Genomic DNA, 19900 nt, shown 5'->3' with positions numbered 1-19900 from the left:
GCTTGCAAATAAAAACGCTAACACCCCCCCACCCCCCTCCCCAGAGGACCGTTCCATCAAACCCCAGGAAGGGGAGAAAAGAAAAACAACCCAAACTCAAGCTTGCAAATAAAAACGCTAACACCCCCCTCCCCCCCGAACGACATGTAGGGACCAACACCCCCCAGAGGACATCCCGCCAGCTCCAGGAGTAATAACCACAGCCGAGGTCCCTCTGGGATCCAAAGTCACCCACGAGGGCTCCCAGCGCCTCCCAGAGGACCGTTCCATCAACCCCAGGAGACGCCCCCCCTCATGACCAACGGACCCAGCCCTGGCCGTCTATGGCTAGATGGACCCACAGCCCTTTCCCCCCCAGAGGACACCACAGTCAAACCCTGAGGGCGGAAACTGGGGGGAAAAACAAAAAGGAGAAAAAAAAACAAACAAACAAACAAAACAACCCCAGCCCCACCCCCTCGGCGCAGTGGAAACTGGAAGCACGTCCAGCGTCACCAACCATGACTATACCCCAGAAGTCAACCGGGAGGAGTGGAACAGCGGTTATGGCAGACGGCACAAAACGGCGCCACCCCTCCGACTTCCAAACCAGCCACCAGCTGCGGGTATATTCCACTGCCCCAAACCTCAGCCACGCCGATGGCAGACGGCTCAAAGGCGCGCTGAAGCCGGAGGTGGAACAGGGAATCAACAAAAAAAAACAACACCCCGAACCCAGGTGCAGAGGTTACCTGGGAAACGCCCAGCATAACCAAACTGCACCACTCCAGCAACGCCGACAACCTACGGCTCACACGGCTGGAGCCAGAGGAGAAGAGAGGGAATAAAAGAAAATACCCCAAACCCCCCCCCCCCCCTCCCGGGTGCAGAGGTTACCTGGGAAATGCCCAGCATAACCAAACTGCACCACTCCAGCAACGCCGACACGTACGGCTCACACGGCTGGAGCCAGAGGAGAAGAGGGGGCATAACAAAAACAAAAAAAAAGAAAAAAGAAAAAACAACCCAATTACCCCCCCATCACCCCCCAGAGGACCGTCCCATCAAACCCTGGGAGGTGAAACGAAAAGAAATAAAAAAAAGAGTAACAGACTAACATACAGTTATTTGGGTCCTGTTTATGCTCCAGACAGCCTGCAAGGGCACGACCCCAGACACTAATAGTGTAAAAAATCCCACACAAAAACCAACTCAAAAAACACCCACAAAAATGAACCAACACAAAACTAATAAGTGACTCATACCGTTAAGCTCAAACAAATGGAACACACATGTTCCATCTTAAGAGCATTAACGGTACTGTGACTCAGTCACCAACAGAGGGAGCCAGAGTGCTGAAAATGAAAAACCCCCTTTGGTAACAGAGAAAACAAACTCATGCTGCTTTTCTGTGCGCAGCTGTGTGCAAACACACAACCAAAATGTGATTCAACTAAATTACGCCGGAGCTGATACAACAGACGCAGTAGTTATCTTCACCCGGGGAAACGGGGCTACAACTGTAACACAGGAAGCTCAGCGACCCGTGCCACAGAGCTCTGCCGTGCGCGTTCACCCATTACAGACACACTCTTGCAGCTCCTGTTTAAACCTCTTATCCGGTCGGAGCGTGACGCGAAGCCGTCGCCAGTCACACTCCACCATGACCCACGGATAAGGCACAACACAGGAACACGGCTGCAAGAGAGCTCAAATCAGAATTCGTGTAATGGGTTCTCAGACACGCACCATCCGGGTGGAGAGCACCCGCAACTGATCCGGATAACGTCTGAACGTCTGCTGCCGCCTTCCCGGCGCGTTACCGTCTCTGCTACCGCTGGGTCTGTGATGTATGGCCAGAGACTACTGTTATGTGTCGGACGCAGCCCGGAGAACCGACCAGCGTTTGAAGGACCCAGTATAAAATAAGCAGAGCACGGTACAAAGGATAACTAAATTTAATGACATAACAGTGATGTGAAAAAAGACAACAAATGAGTGCGCGGTCTGGCGTGGTGGATTACGGTGCGCTCCTAGCAGCACAAACGGTCCGGAGCCAGAAACTGTTCAGACCCAAGGACCCCGCCGACACCCCCCAGGTGGCCGCGACAAACCGAGTCTGTGAAAGAAGAAATCATCATGTGAGTCCACACTCCACACACAGAGAGACCGCTCAAAGGTGTACACAAACAGCAAACACTTCCTGGCTTAATTACTTATCAGCTTCCCATCCTGCAGGCATGGAACACCCTGTTCACAAACTCAACTGCAGTGGAAGTTGATTAAACGACTAACATAACAGCTCAATACAATAAGGTGTGAGGGACACCACATTTATTGACTGTACAAATGTTAGTCAGAAAACCTAACGTACCTCAGGAAGTGTGCTGACGAGCGTGAGACCTCACCCCCTCACTTTCACAGACCATGCATCAAACCTGGACGTTCTCTGCATCCACTGATGATGAGATGGCTCTCGAGACGACGATCTCACCCGTCTGGTCACAAGGTCGAGTGTCTGGCAAATACACACTGTGTACTCCAGACTTAAATGCCACCATGCTCCAATCCGTGTAGATGCACCACAGCTGTGAGTCCTGACGAGCTGCACTTGATCAGCCTCAGGTGATCAGGGTGAGGTCCTGAAAACTCAGCCACAGAGCCACTCAGTCCTAAACGCGTACCACCTGGAAGGAAAAACAAAAGACAGCACAGAAGACAGAAACAAAAGGCAGCCAGGCCCCCCCAGCCATACAACACAATCAGTCTTTTCAACAAAATACTTGTCAGTAAAAACAGGGCTTTGGTGGCATTTGGTGGCCCTTCCAAATCCAGCTAGGCTTGTTCTTCCCTCTTCTTCATCTGGTATTTTATGATTTTTTTTTTTTTAACTTAAATGTCTCACATAATATGCTTAAATATTTAAAGCGATCTGATGTCTTTCTATCACATGTTTACATGTTCCTGGTTCTGTAGTTAAATTGTCTTTTTAATAATGTAGCCAATCCTATATCAATTCCTGTGATTGTGATGATGACATATAATAGAGTGATCACATTTGAAGAGCAATTAAAGTTTAGACCTAAGGTAAAAGGCTTTTAATTGATTACCCTGGAATCTCTTTAAAATCAATTAAATACTTTTCTAAAATGAGTCCCATTAGTCTCTCACATACTATTTTGTAATCTATTGCTCCTCTTATATTATCCAGCGATCATAGTTGTGATTAAATTGCTGCTGCATTTCTTTGTTTCCCTGCACTTCTTGACACCTCCCATTTATCAGAAGGATGACTTAAAACAATATGAAATTTTAGCAGCAGTTTTCCAGAAGTCACATGCAGGAATCGAGCCCAGATTTGATGTAATTTGTTTATGAAACTTCTGTACCACTCCATCATGAAACTGGGATGGGTGGTGTTTGGGAACTCCCTACTCGAGAAAAACTTGCCATATAGTATCACACTGTTCATATTTCTCAAGACAGTATTAAATGATTTGTGAATATTCATGTAGCTATGTTTTGACTTGGTGAAATATATCTGGCTGTAAAATTAATAATTTGTATGAACAATAACCTTTATATTTAGTTTGTCCAATTTCTTTGAGAAGGTAGCTGAGTGGGATCAAGAGTTGGGCTGTCAATATGTAGACCCAAGTTTCATTCCTTGTCATGCTACCTGTCTGTGTCTTCAGACAAGAGATGGCAACAAGACATGTCATCTGCATTGTCTCAGTTCCCCCAGCTGCAAATGGCGACCTACCTTGGATGGAGAAATAACCAGCAATGGACTGGTGTCTCATGTTTGGAAACATGTAGATGATAATCTATTTCATGCTGTGTTATCTGTGCACCTCAGGACCTACATAGGACTTACTTGGCTGTGTAATTCTGAGGCTTTATGTTTATGCTTATCTGTATTGTCCCAATCCACACAAATGTAAGTGGGTACCAATTTGTGTCGCTGTCCCAGTCCACCTAGCCATACATGAGTACTGGCCTTGGATGGGGCAATAACCTGTATGGGACTGATGTCCCATCCAGGAGAAGTCATAGACTTTCAATCCTTCAACCTTCAGAATCCATGGATAAGCACCAGCACAATGGACCTTTAAGCCTATGTAGGACTTATTTCACTTCAGTTACTTATGGGATCGGAAAATGGAGGCACTGTGTATAACAACTGGTATAATATCTAAATGGCTTGTGTGATATTTTTGTTAAGCCTCTTGAATTAATGCATCTTGATTGGTGATGTCTATCATTATCCAAACACTTATGCACCTGACTGTATGTACTCCTACAAACGCAATACACTTGATGTTGTACACTGATTGACTTTATCCATGCCTGTTTATATAAAGCCCAACAAGATGTACTGATGATGAAACAAACACAGACCTTCCAGTCTGTGCACTCACCATGGCTATGGTTCATCTGTTTATTGGCTCTCTTCTCCCTAGAGGCCTATTGAACTATTTTTTTTCTGTATTTCTTTAATAGGTCATGTTGTGTAAAAGGGACCACCTCTTTTACCTTTAACTCCAAGCAAGTCTAACAATACAGTAGAAGCCAGTATTGTTAATGTCAACTGCTCCTATAGGCATCACTTTCCAATTTGCCATTGGCAGCACTTTTGGGAGGAATTTCTTTCTTTTTACCTGGCACGCTTGCCAGTGTGAAATTCCCATTCATCATAATAACCAGTGTTGAGTGTCCATTTATCAAGCCCTGAATGCCAGTGCTTTTCCATGGCAAGTTGAGCCGACGGGATATACCTTCTAATGACTCTTATAAAGCCTCATCGTTATGAGACAAATTAGATGACAAAGGAGGGGGAAAGATGGCCAGAACCCCCCAGCCTCCAAAACAGGCACTTCCCTTAAATAGTTTTCTGGACATGAAAGTGCCATTTTTCTGCAGTTTATTGCAGTCCACTGTTTGCCTTCAGTTTTCTTCTTAATCTGGGCCAGGAAAAAAAAGTCACAATTTAGTGCATCACAAATTCTCTGGTTAGTATTTTAAGTTCATCATCTGTATTCCCTGCATAACTTGTCATCTCCACTGATAAACAGACATTCTCATTCTTTCTCAGGTCAGACCTTGTAACTGAAGTAATGTATTAATCCGATGACTCCAGTACCTTCACCAAATGACTAATGTGTAATGCGTACCTGTTTGAGCTTCATGCAAGCCAATGTGAATTTGTCAAAGAAAAATGTGATGAATACAACCCCGGTGTCCCGCATGGTGCCATTTTGATAAATTAACAAATCAGGCGTGAATGTCTCCCATTTAATCACAGAGAGATGAGGGGCAGGCAGTGGAAGAGTATCTGCAGTGATTTGTTCCATCCATAAAGTGATGAGCAAGCAACATCTCAAAAACCACTTTGGCTCTATCGACCTCTGCATTGTGAAAGCTGGGGAGGATGTTAACGAATTTAAGAAGATCCACTTATTCTGAAATGTTCCACACTGATTTTTGTGTGTGTGTTTTTTATAAATTCAAATTCTCAATTGGAGCCTTTATATTCAGAATCGAAAACACAGTCATGGAGGAAGCAGTAAGTTCTATTTTGGTCCTGAGGCCCACTGCTGCTGGTGCTTATCCCCAGTTTCCATACCATGAAATGAGTTCGAGACTACGACACCCCTGGATGGGCCACCACTCAAATGCACCTCTGTTAAAATGGGACTGGTTTAACCATGGAAAACTGTAGAGAAGACCAAAAACGAGTAGCATTCTGTTTTTGTGGATTTAGAGTATGCGTATGATAGGGTGCCAAGAGAAAAGTAGTGGTATTGTAATAGGAAATGCGGAGTGGCAGAGAAGTATGTGAGGATAGTGCAGGATATGCACAAGGATAGTGTGACAGCGGTGAGATGTGTAGTAGGAATGACAGAAACTGGAGGTGGCATTACAACAAGGATCAGCTCTGAGTCCTTTCTTGTTCGCAATGGTGATGGACAGATTGAGGGATGAGATCAGACAGGAATCTCCATGGACTATAATGTTTGCAGTTGACATTGTGAGCTCTAGTGAAAGTAGAGAGCATGTTGAGTCTAGCCTGGAAATGTGGGGATATGCTCTGGAGAGCAGAGGAATAAAAGTCAGTAGGAGCAAGACAGTACATGTGTGAATGAGATGGAGCCCAGTGGAATTGTGTGGTTATAACGAGTAGAGGTGGTGAAAGTAAATGAGTATAAACACTTGGGGTCAACTGTCCAAAGTCATGGAGAGTTTGGTAGAGAGGTGAAGAAGAGAGTGCAGGCAGGGTGAAGTGGGTGATGAAAGGTGGCAGGAGTGATTTGACTAAAGAATATCTGCAGGAGTGAAGGGGAAAGTTTACAAGACAGTAGTGAAAACAGCTATGTTGTACAGCTAAGAGATGGTGGCATTAACAAAAAGATAGGAGGCGGAGCTGGAGGTGGCAGAGCTGAATATGTTGTGATTCTCTTATGGAGTGACTAGGATGGACTCGATTAGGAATGAACATATTAGAGAGACAGCTCAGGTGGGATGGTTTCTAGACAAAGTTTGAGAAATGAGATTGAGAGGGTATGTACATGTGCATAGGAGGGACCAAAGATATGTAGGGAGAAGGATGCTCAGGATGGAGGACCAAGGCAGGAGGAGAAGAGGGAGGCCAAAGAGGTTTATGGGTGTGGTGAGCGAGGACATGCAGGTCCATGCAGAGGACAGGATGAGATGGAAATGGTTGATCACCTGTGGGAACCTCTAACGGGAGCAGCCAAAAGAAGAAGAGTTTGTTTGTCGCAGGTTATCTTATATGATTTAGATGGAAATAAATATGATAACAAAATAAATAAATAACATTATAGCATCGGAGGCTCAGTCATCTATGGGGAGCTTGGAGTAGAGCCGCTGCTCCTTCACATTGAAAGGAGCCACCTGAGGTGGTTCGGGCATCTGGTAAGGATGCCGCTGGGCGCCTTCCTAGGGAGGTGTTCCAGGCACATCCATCTGGGAGGAGACCATGGGGAAGACCCAGGACAAGGTGGAGAGATTATATCTCCACACTGGCCTGGGAATGCCTCGAGGATCCTCCAGTCAAAAGTGGCCAATATGGCCCGGGGAAGGGAAGTACGGGCTCCCCTGCTAGAGCTGCTGCCCTGCAACCCGATCCCGGATAAGTGGTTGAAGATGAGTGAGTGAGACATTCTAGCATCCACCTTTTGCCAATTCAAAGCTGGGGATTAAACCATCCTATTCCTGATAGAAAATGTGACTTCATCAAACAAGTACAGGTATAATAATTGGAGAACTGGGTTCTTCTGCTGAAATCAAATCAAATCAAATCAATTTTATTTATATAGCGCCAAATCACAATAAACAGTTGCCCCAAGGCGCTTTATATTGTAAGGCAAAGCCATAACAATAATTACGTAAAAACCCCAATGGTCAAAACGACCCCCTGTGAGCAACCACTTGGTGACAGTGGGAAGGAAAAACTCCCTTTTAACAGGAAGAAACCTCCAGCAGAACCAGGCTCAGGGAGGGGCAGTCTTCTGCTGGGACTGGTTGGGGCTGAAGGAGAGAACCAGGAAAAGACATGCTGTGGAGGGGAGCAGAGATCAATCACTAATGATTAAATGCAGAATGGTGCATACAGAGCAAAAAGAGAAAGAAACACTCAGTGCATCATGGGAACCCACCAGCAGTCTAAGTCTATAGCAGCATAACTAAGGGATGGTATAAGCAAAAAGGAAAGTTTTAAGCCTAATCTTAAAAGTAGAGAGGGTGTCTGTCTCCCTGATCCGAATTGGGAGCTGGTTCCAGAGGAGAGGAGCCTGAAAGCTGAAGGCTCTGCCTCCCAATCTACTCTTACAAACCCTAGGAACTACAAGTAAGCCTGCAGTCTGAGAGCGAAGTGCTCTATTGGGGTGATATGGTACTATGAGGTCCCTAAGATAAGATGGGACCTGATTATTCAAAACCTTATAAGTAAGAAGAAGAATTTTAAATAATATTCTAGAATTAACAGGAAGCCAATGAAGAGAGGCCAATATGGGTGAGATATGCTCTCTCCTTCTAGTCCCTGTTAGTACTCTAGCTGCAGCATTTTGAATTAACTGAAGGCTTTTCAGGGAACTTTTAGGACAACCTGATAATAATGAATTACAATAGTCCAGCCTAGAGGAAATAAATGCATGAATTAGTTTTCAGCATCACTCTGAGACAAGACCTTTCTAATTTTAGAGATATTGCGCAAATGCAAAAAAGCAGTCCTACATATTTGTTTAATATGCACATTGAATGACATATCCTGATCAAAAATGACTCCAAGATTTCTCACAGTATTACTAGAGGTCAGGTAATGCCATCCAGAGTAAGGATCTGGTTAGACACCATGTTTCTAAAATTTGTGGGGCCAAGTACAATAACTTCAGTTTTTTCTGAGTTTAAAAGCAGGAAATTAGAGGTCATCCATGTCTTTATGTCTGTAAGACAATCCTGCAGTTTAGCTAATTGGTGTGTGTCCTCTGGCTTCATGGATAGATAAAGCTGGGTATCATCTGCGTAACAATGAAAATTTAAGCAATGCTGTCTAATAGTACTGCCTAAGGGAAGCATGTATAAAGTGAATAAAATTGGTCCTAGCACAGAACCTTGTGGAACTCCATAATTAACCTTAGTCTGTGAAGAAGATTCCCCATTTACATGAACAAATTGTAATCTATTAGATCAATATGATTCAAACCACCGCAGCGCAGTGCCTTTAATACCTATGGCATGCTCTAATCTCTGTAATAAAATTTTATGATCAACAGTATCAAAAGCAGCACTGAGGTCTAACAGAACAAGCACAGAGATGAGTCCACTGTCTGAGGCCATAAGAAGATCATATGTAACCTTCACTAATGCTTTCTGTACTATGATGAATTCTAAACCCTGACTGAAACTTTTCAAATAGACCATTCCTCTGCAGATGATCAGTTAGCTGTTTTACAACTACCGTTTCAAGAATTTTTGAGAGAAAAGGAAGGTTGGAGATTGGCCTATAATTAGCTAAGATAGCTGGGTCAAGTGATGGCTTTTTAAGTAATGGTTTAATTACCGCCACCTTAAAAGCCTCTGGTATATAGCCAACTAATAAAGACAGATTGATCATATTTAAGATCGAAGCATTAATTAATGGTAGGGCTTCCTTGAGCAGCCTGGTAGGAATGGGGTCTAATAGACATGTTGATGGTTTGGAGGAAGTAACTAATGAAAATAACTCAGACAGAACAATCAGAGAGAAAGAGTCTAACCAAATACCGGCATCACTGAAAGCAGCCAAAGAGAACGATATGTCTTTGGGATGGTTATGAGTAATTTTTTCTCTAATAGTTAAAATTTTATTAGCAAAGAAAGTCATGAAGTCATTACTAGTTAAAGTTAAAGGAATATTCGGCTCAATAGAGCTCTGACTCTTTGAAAGAAAGAAACAAGTCCTATGTAGGTCCTGAGGCTCATTGTTGCCAAAGCTTATCCCTGGATGCCATAGCATGTGATGAGAACCAATCTTTGAATCCCCTTGAGAGGATGCAAATCCATTGTAGGTTAACTTCCCCATCCGAGACCAGTACCCAACTACAACAACATGGGCTTTGGCCAATGCAGATGAAGTCCCTTGCCATAGGAAACAGAAAGGTAGTATGACCAGAAATTTACCTCAGGTCAACTTATTGGGAGCCCAACTGCTGTCCATCGAGCTACATATCTGCTCCACCAATGCAAGTTGCAGGAACTTAATTTTCACAACTCCAAATCTGAAAAGGTAGGGGTGATGTGAAAAAATGAATGAATGAATAAATAAATATATAACCTGCAGTGATTCTTACATTGTACTGTGATAGACTCGCATAATTCCAAAGTTGTACCCTGCCTCTCACCCTATGACTGCTGGGAAAGGCTCCAAAAGCACATCCATATCCAAGTAATTGCTTTCACATGAACTGCTTCACACACAATTGTGCTCACAAGTTTACATACTGTGGCAGAATTTTAGTTTTTTTTTGGCCATTTTTTAGAGAATATGAATTATTACACAATAAACTTTTTTTTTTCACTCATGGTTAGTGGCTGGGTAAAGCAAACAATTTCTGTGACAAATGCGGGGTGGACTCTGCTGTAGGAAGAGATCCAACGAGTGGCTCGATGACCCCTCCCTGACAGTGGCTGGACACCTGCATGGACTCTCATCAACTGTTGCTGCAAGTTCTGTATTGTAAACCTTTTTGGTAGAATGGCCTAATCAGAGGTTCACCCATTTGAGTCTGGTCTGCTTGAGGTTTCTTCCTCAATATCAGAGGGAGGTTTTCCTTACCACTGTCGCCTGTGTGCTTCTTCTAGGGCTTGGTAAGATTTGACCTTACTTGTGTGAAGTGCCTTGAGGCAGTTTTGTTGTGATTTGACACGATATACGAGGTCTATTAGAAAAGTATCCGACCTTATTATTTTTTTCAAAAACCATATGGATTTGAATCACGTGTGATTACATCAGACATGCTTGAACCCTCGTGGGCATGCAAGAGTTTTTTCACGCCTGTCGGTTACGTCATTCACTTGTGGGCAGTCTTTGAGTGAGGAGTGGCCCACCCTCTTGTCGATTTTTTCATTGTTTAGGAATGGCTCAGAGACTGCTGCTTTGTTTGATAAAAAAAAATTTCAAAGCTGTAAGGCAAAACTGAGTGGACACCATTCGATAAATTCAGCTGGTTTTCGGTAAAAATTTTAACGGCTGATGAGAGATTTTGGTCTGGTAGTGTTGCTTTAAGGATGGCCCATGGCGCCTGACGGCGATCTGCGCTTCGAGGCGGCAGCGTCTCGCCGTTTCAAGTTGAAAACTTCCACATTTCAGGCTCTGTTGACCCAGGAAGTCGTCAGAGAACAGAGAACTTTCAGAAGAAGTCGGCATGAGGAGTTTATTCGGACATTCCATTGTTAACTGACATTTTGTAATGAAAGTACGTGCGGGCAGAGTCACATGTCAGGCCGGACCCGACCGTGGGGGGTCGCGACAGGAAAAACACCTCCGTTGGAAACCTTAACGGACAAGTTGGAACATGCCCAAGCTGTTAAACAATTTCTCAGTTACTCACTTGTTGAAAGCCATCAAAAGCTGCCTGAATTTTACAAATGGTTTTCAACACGGAGGTGTTTTTCCTGTCGCGGCGCACACAGATTTGCGCGCACGTCTTTCATTAAAAAATGTCCTTAAACAGTGGAATGTCCGCATAAAGTCCTCATGCCGGCCTCTTCTGAATCTTCTCTGTTCTCTCACGACGTCCTGAGTGAATTAAGCCTTAAATTAGGATGTTTTCAGGTCGAAACAGGCCGACAACAGCGCCTGGAAGCGCTGCGCGACGTAACGCTCTGTGGGAAGTCCTTACACCGACAGAAACACCCCATAATCTCTCATCAGCCGTTAAACTTTTCACCGAAAACCAGCTTAATTTCTCGAATAGTATCCACTCGGATATTCCTCACAGGTCCAGAAAAAATTTTGATAAAGCAACGCGCGCCGTCTCGAGCAGCATGTGAAACAAAGGAATTCAGCCGAGAGGGCAGGACCACATCTCACTCAAGGCCTGCCCACAGGGAAATGACGTCACCGACACGCGTGAAAAAACTCACGCATGCGCACGAGGGTTCAAGCATGATTGGTGGAATCGCACGTCATTCAAATCCATATAGTTAAAAAAAAAATAATAGGGTCGGTTTATTGTCTAATAGACCTCGTAAACTAAATAAATTGAATTGAAACAACTGTGTTTACTGTTTTTAAATCATAATGACAACAGAAACTACCCAAATGACCCCAATCAAAAGTTTATATACCCTTGTTAGTAACCCCCTTTAACATCAGTGAAAGCTTGGAGTCTTTTGTGGTAGTTGTAGATGAGGCTCTCTGATGGTGAAGCTGCCACTGAATATGTCTTGGACTTTATTTACATCAATTACAAAGAAATACAAACAGTATAGCACTCTATGGAAAATCTGCATAGAGTAGACCGTTCCGTAAAACTGACTGTGCAAGAAGGAGAAGAGTGAGGAAAGCCATCAAGAACCCAGACAAACCAAAGAAGTCACAGGCTTATGTGGCTGTGATTGTAGAAATTGTGTAAAGTGCAAATTTTGCGTTTTACATCACCACTCTTAGCTTCATAGTGGAGTAGAGCGGAGAAGGATATTTGTTCACCAAAATAGGTCAAATCTAGGCTTGAATCTCAGATTAACCTTCTGGCAATTGGGAGGTAAACTTTCAAGTCGTCTTTTTAAGAAAATCCTCCTTTATTCCACTTCATCATGAAGCCGCATAACTGATGATAAAAAATGTAAAAAATCTTCTGGGTTGTCTGGGTGTCTGGGTAGCTTTCCTCACTCTTCTTCTTGCATATTCACTCAGTTTTTGTGAACGTTCTACTCACAAAAAATGCAGCTTTACCATAGAGTGACATATTGTCTGTATTTCTTCGAAATAAATGAAAATAAAGTCCAACACATATTTAGTGGCAGCTTTACCATCAGAGAGCCTCATCCACAACTACCACAAAAGACTCCAAGCTGTCATTGACGGTAAAGGCAGAAATACATAGTAGTAAGAATAGGGATATGTAAGCTTTTGATCAGGACCGTTTGGGTAGTTTATGTCGTCATTATGATTTAAAAAGAGGAAACAGTTGACAAACAGCTTTGTCCATCCACTAAATATGAGTGACAAAAAACTTTTTTGTGGTATCAAGCATATTCAGCTAGCATAGTGGCTAGTACTGTTGCCTCACAACAAGATGGTCATGGGTTCAATTCCCACCTGTGGCCTTTCTGTGTGGCATTTGCATGTTCTCCATGTGTTTGTGTGGGTTTCATCCGGGTGCTCTGGTTTCTTTCCACATTTAACATGCAGGTTAGGTGGATTGGAAACTTTCTAATTGTCCAGGTCTTCCTTGCAAAAGAGATCTCAATCTAAAAAATAAATAATAATAATAATAAAAAATCTGAAAAATGGCCAAAAAATAAATAAATAATTTTGCCAGGGTATGTAAACTGTATGTTATTGAACCCATTGCATTCTTGTTTTCCCTATTTTTTCTGAATAAGGGTTGTGATTTCTTTTTTTTTCCTTTCGGGGTCATGATTTCTTTGCAGATAGTCCATTAAAATAATAATTTGATCATTTTGAAGACAGTGGCACATAAAAATCAAACATTTGTAGCATTTATTTATTTTACTGTCATTGAAATGCACTGCATCCACAATTGGTATCAAAATACATATCATTTTAATTTGTTCTCATCTGCTTCTTTCTGAAATAAAGCCTTTTTTCAGCTTCTTTCACTGTCTTGTTCTACCTCGCTGATTTTGAAGTGTGAAGAAAAAGGTCTCTGTGGGAAAGATTATGAACAGTATGCTGTGGGGTGGGGGGGGGGGGGGGGGTCTTAGATGAGTAGAAAGATAATCACTTTCTCAAAGTCAGAACATTCGTGCTCTGTTGTTATTTACTAAGTGTCTATCTAACAAGCTACATGTAACTTAAGGTTACACTTGTACAATGTCTCCTGCCCTGAGTGCTGACATGATAGCAGACATTCCAATTAGCTTCAGTAGTTGTTCTCACTGCCAGTTCCTTGTGCTGTGTGCATGGATTTAAAAAAAAAAAGTGTGTGTGCGTGTGTGACTGGGTGGGTTGGTGATTGGGGATGTACAGACAAGGTGATGCTGACGTCCCTGAGCCTTAGACAAACAGGCAGGTCAGAGGAACTGGTGTTCAGCAGTATCGTTGATGAGTGATGGCACAAATAAAGTTGTAGGCCGTTCTTCTGTAGCAGTAACATTTATCATTGCTGCAGGAATCCCAATGTACAGTTTGCCCAGAGATAGATATATACAGTGCTGGCTAAGTGTTTGTACAACCTTGAGCTTTTTACATGGTTGACATTTTTAGTACATCAGTAATCAAAAGAAAAAAAATCAGGCTATTTATGTTAAAATTTCTAAAATGATGCCCATTAAAAACACAGTGAGAAATCATGTTGCATCATGAATGAAAAGAAATAAAAATACTGGAAGAAATACTGTATGTATTTCTTCCAAACTAATACAAATCAAGTTCAAGAGATAATCAATGACCAAGACATTGATGGTTCATGGTTCATGTATCTATTCCCTGACTTCCCTGATGTCTGAAAAAGACTGGATGTAAAAGTGATGGGTCATATGTGACATACTAAAGGGGGTACTTACTTATTAATACCATCATTTTGGCTTTTAGATTTTTATTTCTTTTAATCTATGATGTAGAGATTAATTTTCACTGTGAGTTTAAAGGGCATAATTTATAGACATTTTAGTAAAGTAAATTTAATGTAAAAGCTCAAGGGTATGAAAACTTTTTCACAGCACTGTATCAAGACTCTTAAAGTTTGTTGTATTTTCTTTTTTTTTCTTTATATGTGTATCATTGTCGTGTACTGTTATTAATGGCATTCATTATTTTATTTTCAGTTTATTCTGTTCAGTGCTTTGATTCCTGGGGAATCCCTATATAAATAGTTCTTGTTCTTCTTCCTCTTTCTATTATTATTATTATTATTATTATCCAGAAAATATGATATGGTATTGCAGGTTGACATTTTGTAATACGAGGGCTGTCCGTAAAGTATAGGTCCTTTTTATTTTTTTAATTTTTTTTCAAAAGATTTTGAGGTGATTCTGACGCTTTAAGGACTTTTCACGGTGCGAGACGTCGTGCAGCGCTCTCAGGCACCATCATCAGCCTGTTTCAAGCTTAAAACCTCCACATTTCAGGCTCTATTGATCCAGGACGTCGTGAGAGAACAGAGACGTTTCAGAAGAAGTCGGTTTCAGCATTTTATCCGGATATTCCACTGTTAAAGGAGATTTTTTTAATGAAAGACGTGCGGACGGGGTCCGCGCGTCGGGACGCAGCCGACGCGGCGTGGCGGCACAGGAAAAACACCTCCGTGTTGATAACCATTTGTTAAAATCCAGTTGGCTTTTGATGGCTTTCAGTGGAGTGAGTATATGAGAAATTGTTTATCAGCTGGAGATGTTCCAACTTGTCCTCAAGGCTTCCAACAATCCGTCCGCACGTCTATCATTAAAAAAATCTCCTTTAACAGTGGAATATCTGGATAAAATGCTGAAACCGACTTCTTCTGAAACTTCTCTGTTCTCTCACGACGTCCTGGATCAACAGAGCCTGAAATGTGGAGGTTTTAAGCTTGAAACAGGCTGATGACGCTGCCTGAGAGCGCTGCGCGACGTCTCGCACCGTGAAAAGTCCTTAAAGCGACAGAATCACCTCAAAATCTCTCATCAGCTGTTAAAATTTTCACTGAAGACCGCTTAATTTTTCGAACCGTGTCCACTTCGATGTGTCTCACAGGTTTAGAAAAAATTTTGATCAAACAAAGCGCCAGTCTCTCAGCAACTTCTCAGACAAAGGAATTCCGACGAGGGGCTGGACGACTCCTCCCACAAGGAGTGCTCACAGGCGAATGACGTCACCGACAGGCGTGGAAAAACTCACGCATGCGCACGAGGGTTCAAGCATGTCTGACGTAAAAACATATGAATGAAATCCATATAGTTTTTGAAAAAAATAAAAAGGACCTATACTTTACGGACAGACCTTGTATTTATGAAAAAAAAAAAAAAAAACATTTCCAAGAAGTTTATTTATTGATTTATTTATTTTTGGTATATATATGTAGTTCCCAGTTATGAATAAATTCAAACAGTATGGTACTCTGTAGTACAACTGGCAAGACTTCCCAAAGTAGTAAAAACATACACACAGACACAGCTCATTACACTCTAGAATATACAGTAACGTCTGCTTCTCCAACGCTGTGAATGCAGCTTTTGAATTCATATGTTTCCAAAAAAACAGATTAGAATCCATGAAAGATTAATTTCACTACAAACAGACTCTAATTTATTTGAGAGATGTTTAAAAAAAAGCCAATTTAGACATCTACTTTTAACAAAGTAGAGGTCAGGCTGTGGCACAGTGATTAATAGATGCAGTCAAGAACTTGATTAAAGATTCCCAGATGAAAGCTGACAGGGGGGAAAGAGAAGAGAGGGATGGTTTAGCAATCTTGATTCCATCAATATGCTTTGACCTGATGACCAGCTGAGGTAGAGATTCAGTTTCTTGGGCAACTCATCTCCATCGCCCCAAATCTTGCGCCCAGCCGTCCACCCACCTTTCATATTGAGTGGAAAACGTTTGTTGGAAAATATTGGATGTGGCTCAGCCAAGAGATAACTGTCTGCGCAAGTCAATAATTCTACAACCCCTGGCAAAAATTATGGAATCACCGGCCTCGGAGGGTGTTCATTCAGTTGTTTAATTTTGTAGAAAAAAAAGCAGATCACAGACATGACACAAAACTAAAGTCATTTCAAATGGCAACTTTCTGGCTTTAAGAAACACTATAAGAAATCAAGAAAAAAAGATTGTGGCAGTCAGTAACGGTTACTTTTTTAGACCAAGCAGAGGAAAAAAATATGGAATCACTCAATTCTGAGGAAAAAATTATGGAATCACCCTGTAAATTTTCATCCCCCAAATTAACACCTGCATCAAATCAGATCTGCTCATTGACACTGACCCTATGCCATGACATTGACCCTATGTGTCTTTTTGCAAGGAATGTTTGTGCAGTTTTTGCTCTATGGCAAGATGCATTATCATCTTGAAAAATGATTTCATCATCCCCAAACATCCTTTCAATTGTCCAAAATATCAACATAAACTTGTGCATTTATTGATGATGTAATGACAGCCATCTCCCCAGTGCCTTTACCTGACATGCAGCCCCATATCATCAATGACTGTGGAAATTTACATGTTCTCTTCAGGCAGTTATCTTTATAAATCTCATTGGAAAGGCACCAAACAAAAGTTCCAGCATCATCACCTTGCCCAATGCAGATTCGAGATTCATCACTGAATATGACTTTCATCCAGTCATCCACAGTCCACAATTGCTTTTCCTTAGCCCATTGTAACCTTGTTTTTTTTCTGTTTAGGTGTTAATGATGCCTTTTGTTTAGCTTTTCTGTATGTAAATCCCATTTCCTTTAGGCGGTTTCTTACAGTTCGGTCACAGACGTTGACTTCAGTTTCCTCCCATTCGTTCGTCATTTGTTTTGTTGTACATTTTTCGATTTTTGAGACATATTGCTTTAAGTTTTCTGTCTTGACGCTTTGATGTCTTTGTTGGTCTACCAGTATGTTTGCCTTTAACAACCTTCCCATGTTGTTTGTATTTGGTCCAGAGTTTAGACACAGCTGACTGTGAACAACCAACATCTTTTGCAACATTGCGTGATGATTTACTCTCTTTTAAGAGTTTGATAATCCTCTCCTTTGTTTCAATTGACATCTCTCGTGTTGGAGCCATGATTCATGTCAGTCCACTTGGTGCAACAGCTCTCCAAGGTGTGTTCACTCCTTTTTAGATGCAGACTAACGAGCAGATCTGATATGATGCAGGGGGATGAAAATGTACAGGGTGATTCCATAATTTTTTCCTCAGAATTAAGTGATTCCATATTTTTTTCCTCTGCTTGGTCTAAAAAAGTAACCGTTACTGACTGCCACAATCTTTTTTTCTTGATTTCTTATAGTGTTTCTTAAAGCCAGAAAGTTGCCATTTGAAATGACTTTAGTTTTGTGTCATGTCTGTGATCTGCTTTTTTTCTACAAAATTAAACAACTGAATGAACATCCTCCGAGGCCGGTGATTCCATAATTTTTGCCAGGGGTTGTATTTCTCCACCTTCTGTGGGCCGAACCCTCCATCTCATTGCCCATCCCACACCATCACCCATCCACATGCCAACATTATCCTAAGCCAAAGAATCCAAGCTGTGTAGCATAAGCCTCTGCAGTGTGCTTCATGTTTAATAAAGTGATAAGGGCCACTAAAAATACCTGCCGTGTGCAGAGAGATAGCCAAGCATTAGGAGAGGTATCTACAGTGAGCAGCCCGTAAAGCACAGTTACCTTAAATACCAGCCTCAGGGATCTAAGGAAAAGGCACCGGTATCCAATAGAGCATGTCAGAAAAGAAAAAAAAAAACTATGCAAAAATGGATTGAAAATATTCATATTTAAAATGGCTATATGTAGATGTTAATCTGAGATTTAAGAAACTGGAATAGAAAAGCAAACAATTTCCACAGATTGATAACTTTACAATGCATATTATGAAACTGAAGGAGGAAAAAAAAAAGCCTAATTTACTTGGAAGTGATTTAAACCCAGTGATTTACCTTGCCTTCAACAGAAGTTGTTTGTGTTGAAGAATGATTCATAGAACTGCACCGTTTTAACGTCACTCATAGAACATACACTCACTCATCTTCAACCACTTAGAGAAGCTTGAATCTTCGACTGGACTGGGTTGCTTGATGTGAGGACGTTTCGCTTCAAATCACAGAAGCTTCCTCAGCTAAAATTCTTGCTCTGGTAGTCAGATTTCTGTCTTGACTCTTGTAGAGAAGAATAAACCAGAAGCCAACAAAAGCTGGAGTTTTTTAACCTAACCAGACCCCACCTACCGAGAGGCCGAAAACACCGAAACACATGCATGCCACGTGTGTGTGTGTGTGTGTGGGGGGGGGACACGCACACATGTGCGATACACATGCACACCACATGTGCGATACACATGCACGCCACATGTGTGTTGCTTTTTGCAACGCCACACTCATGTGGGCACTTAGACAAGTTTCACATCCAGCTCGAAAGTGATTGCCTGATCACGATTTTTGTGCTAACAGCGTAAATGTCCACACATTTTCTAAGTGTCCAGCTAGTGGTGTTGAATGTTCATGTGTGTCACCTGGAATTTGGCCAACACCTGTCATGAGTGGGATTGAATGGGCTCTCATAGGGTACTCTGTCTTTCAGTCGCTGTGTGCATGAATAACTGTAGCGACAGGTGTATGAGGCATTGGAGGCAGCTCCGATTTTTCATGAATGGCATGCAATCCCTCCTTCGTGCGCTAGTCAGCTTCAATCGTGTAATGTGTGAAGGGGCCCTAAAGAGGGATGGGAGGTGAGGAATGACAGGAATGAGAGAGTAGAGAAGCTTGGATCTTCGACTGGACTGGGTTGCTTGAAGTGAGGACGTTTCGCTTCAAATCACAGAAGCTTCCTCAGCTAAAATTCTTGCTCTGGTAGTCTTCTGTCTGACTCTTGTAGAGAAGAATAAACCAGAAGCCAACAAAAGCTGGAGTTTTTTTTTTTTTTTTTTTACCTAACCAGACCCCACCTACTGAGAGGCTGACTGCTATAGGCTAGTGACTAAACAATAGCTCTAATTAGCACCTATTGTGCTCTAGTTAGCACTCTCCTAATGACAGGACGGAAGCCTCCCCTGATGGCTCCCTTGACGACTCTCTCCTGATGACGTGAATGACTCATTACCATGAACAAAAGACTGAAACTGCTTTGACCTGAGTACCACATTGTAAACAGGGGACAAAGCATGTCTGAGACCCGCTCCGCGGTTAAGGCTGGGTTTCAACTGTTTTACAAAGAATGCTTCCTTGACACCTCTCTCAAACCATTTCTTCTCTCTGGCTAAGATCTTAACTTCCTTGTCCTCAAATGTGTGGTTAGTGTCTTTCAGGTGGAGATGAACTGCAGACTGAGGTCCACTGGTGACCTCTCTGCAGTGCTGGTATAGCCTCTTGTGTAAAAGTTGCTTCGTCTCACCTATGTAGTGTTCATTACAGTTTTCCTGACATCTAATATGATACACTACATTGCTCTGTTTGTAACTAGGGATCCTGTCCTTAGGGTGAACTAATTTCTGTCTCAAGGTGTTGACTGGTTTAAAGTAAACTGGGATTTTGTGCTGTCTGA

This window comes from Thalassophryne amazonica, chromosome 20, assembly GCF_902500255.1.
Source record: "Thalassophryne amazonica chromosome 20, fThaAma1.1, whole genome shotgun sequence".
NCBI lineage: Eukaryota > Metazoa > Chordata > Actinopteri > Batrachoidiformes > Batrachoididae > Thalassophryne > Thalassophryne amazonica.
This window is presented reverse-complemented; position numbering follows the sequence as displayed.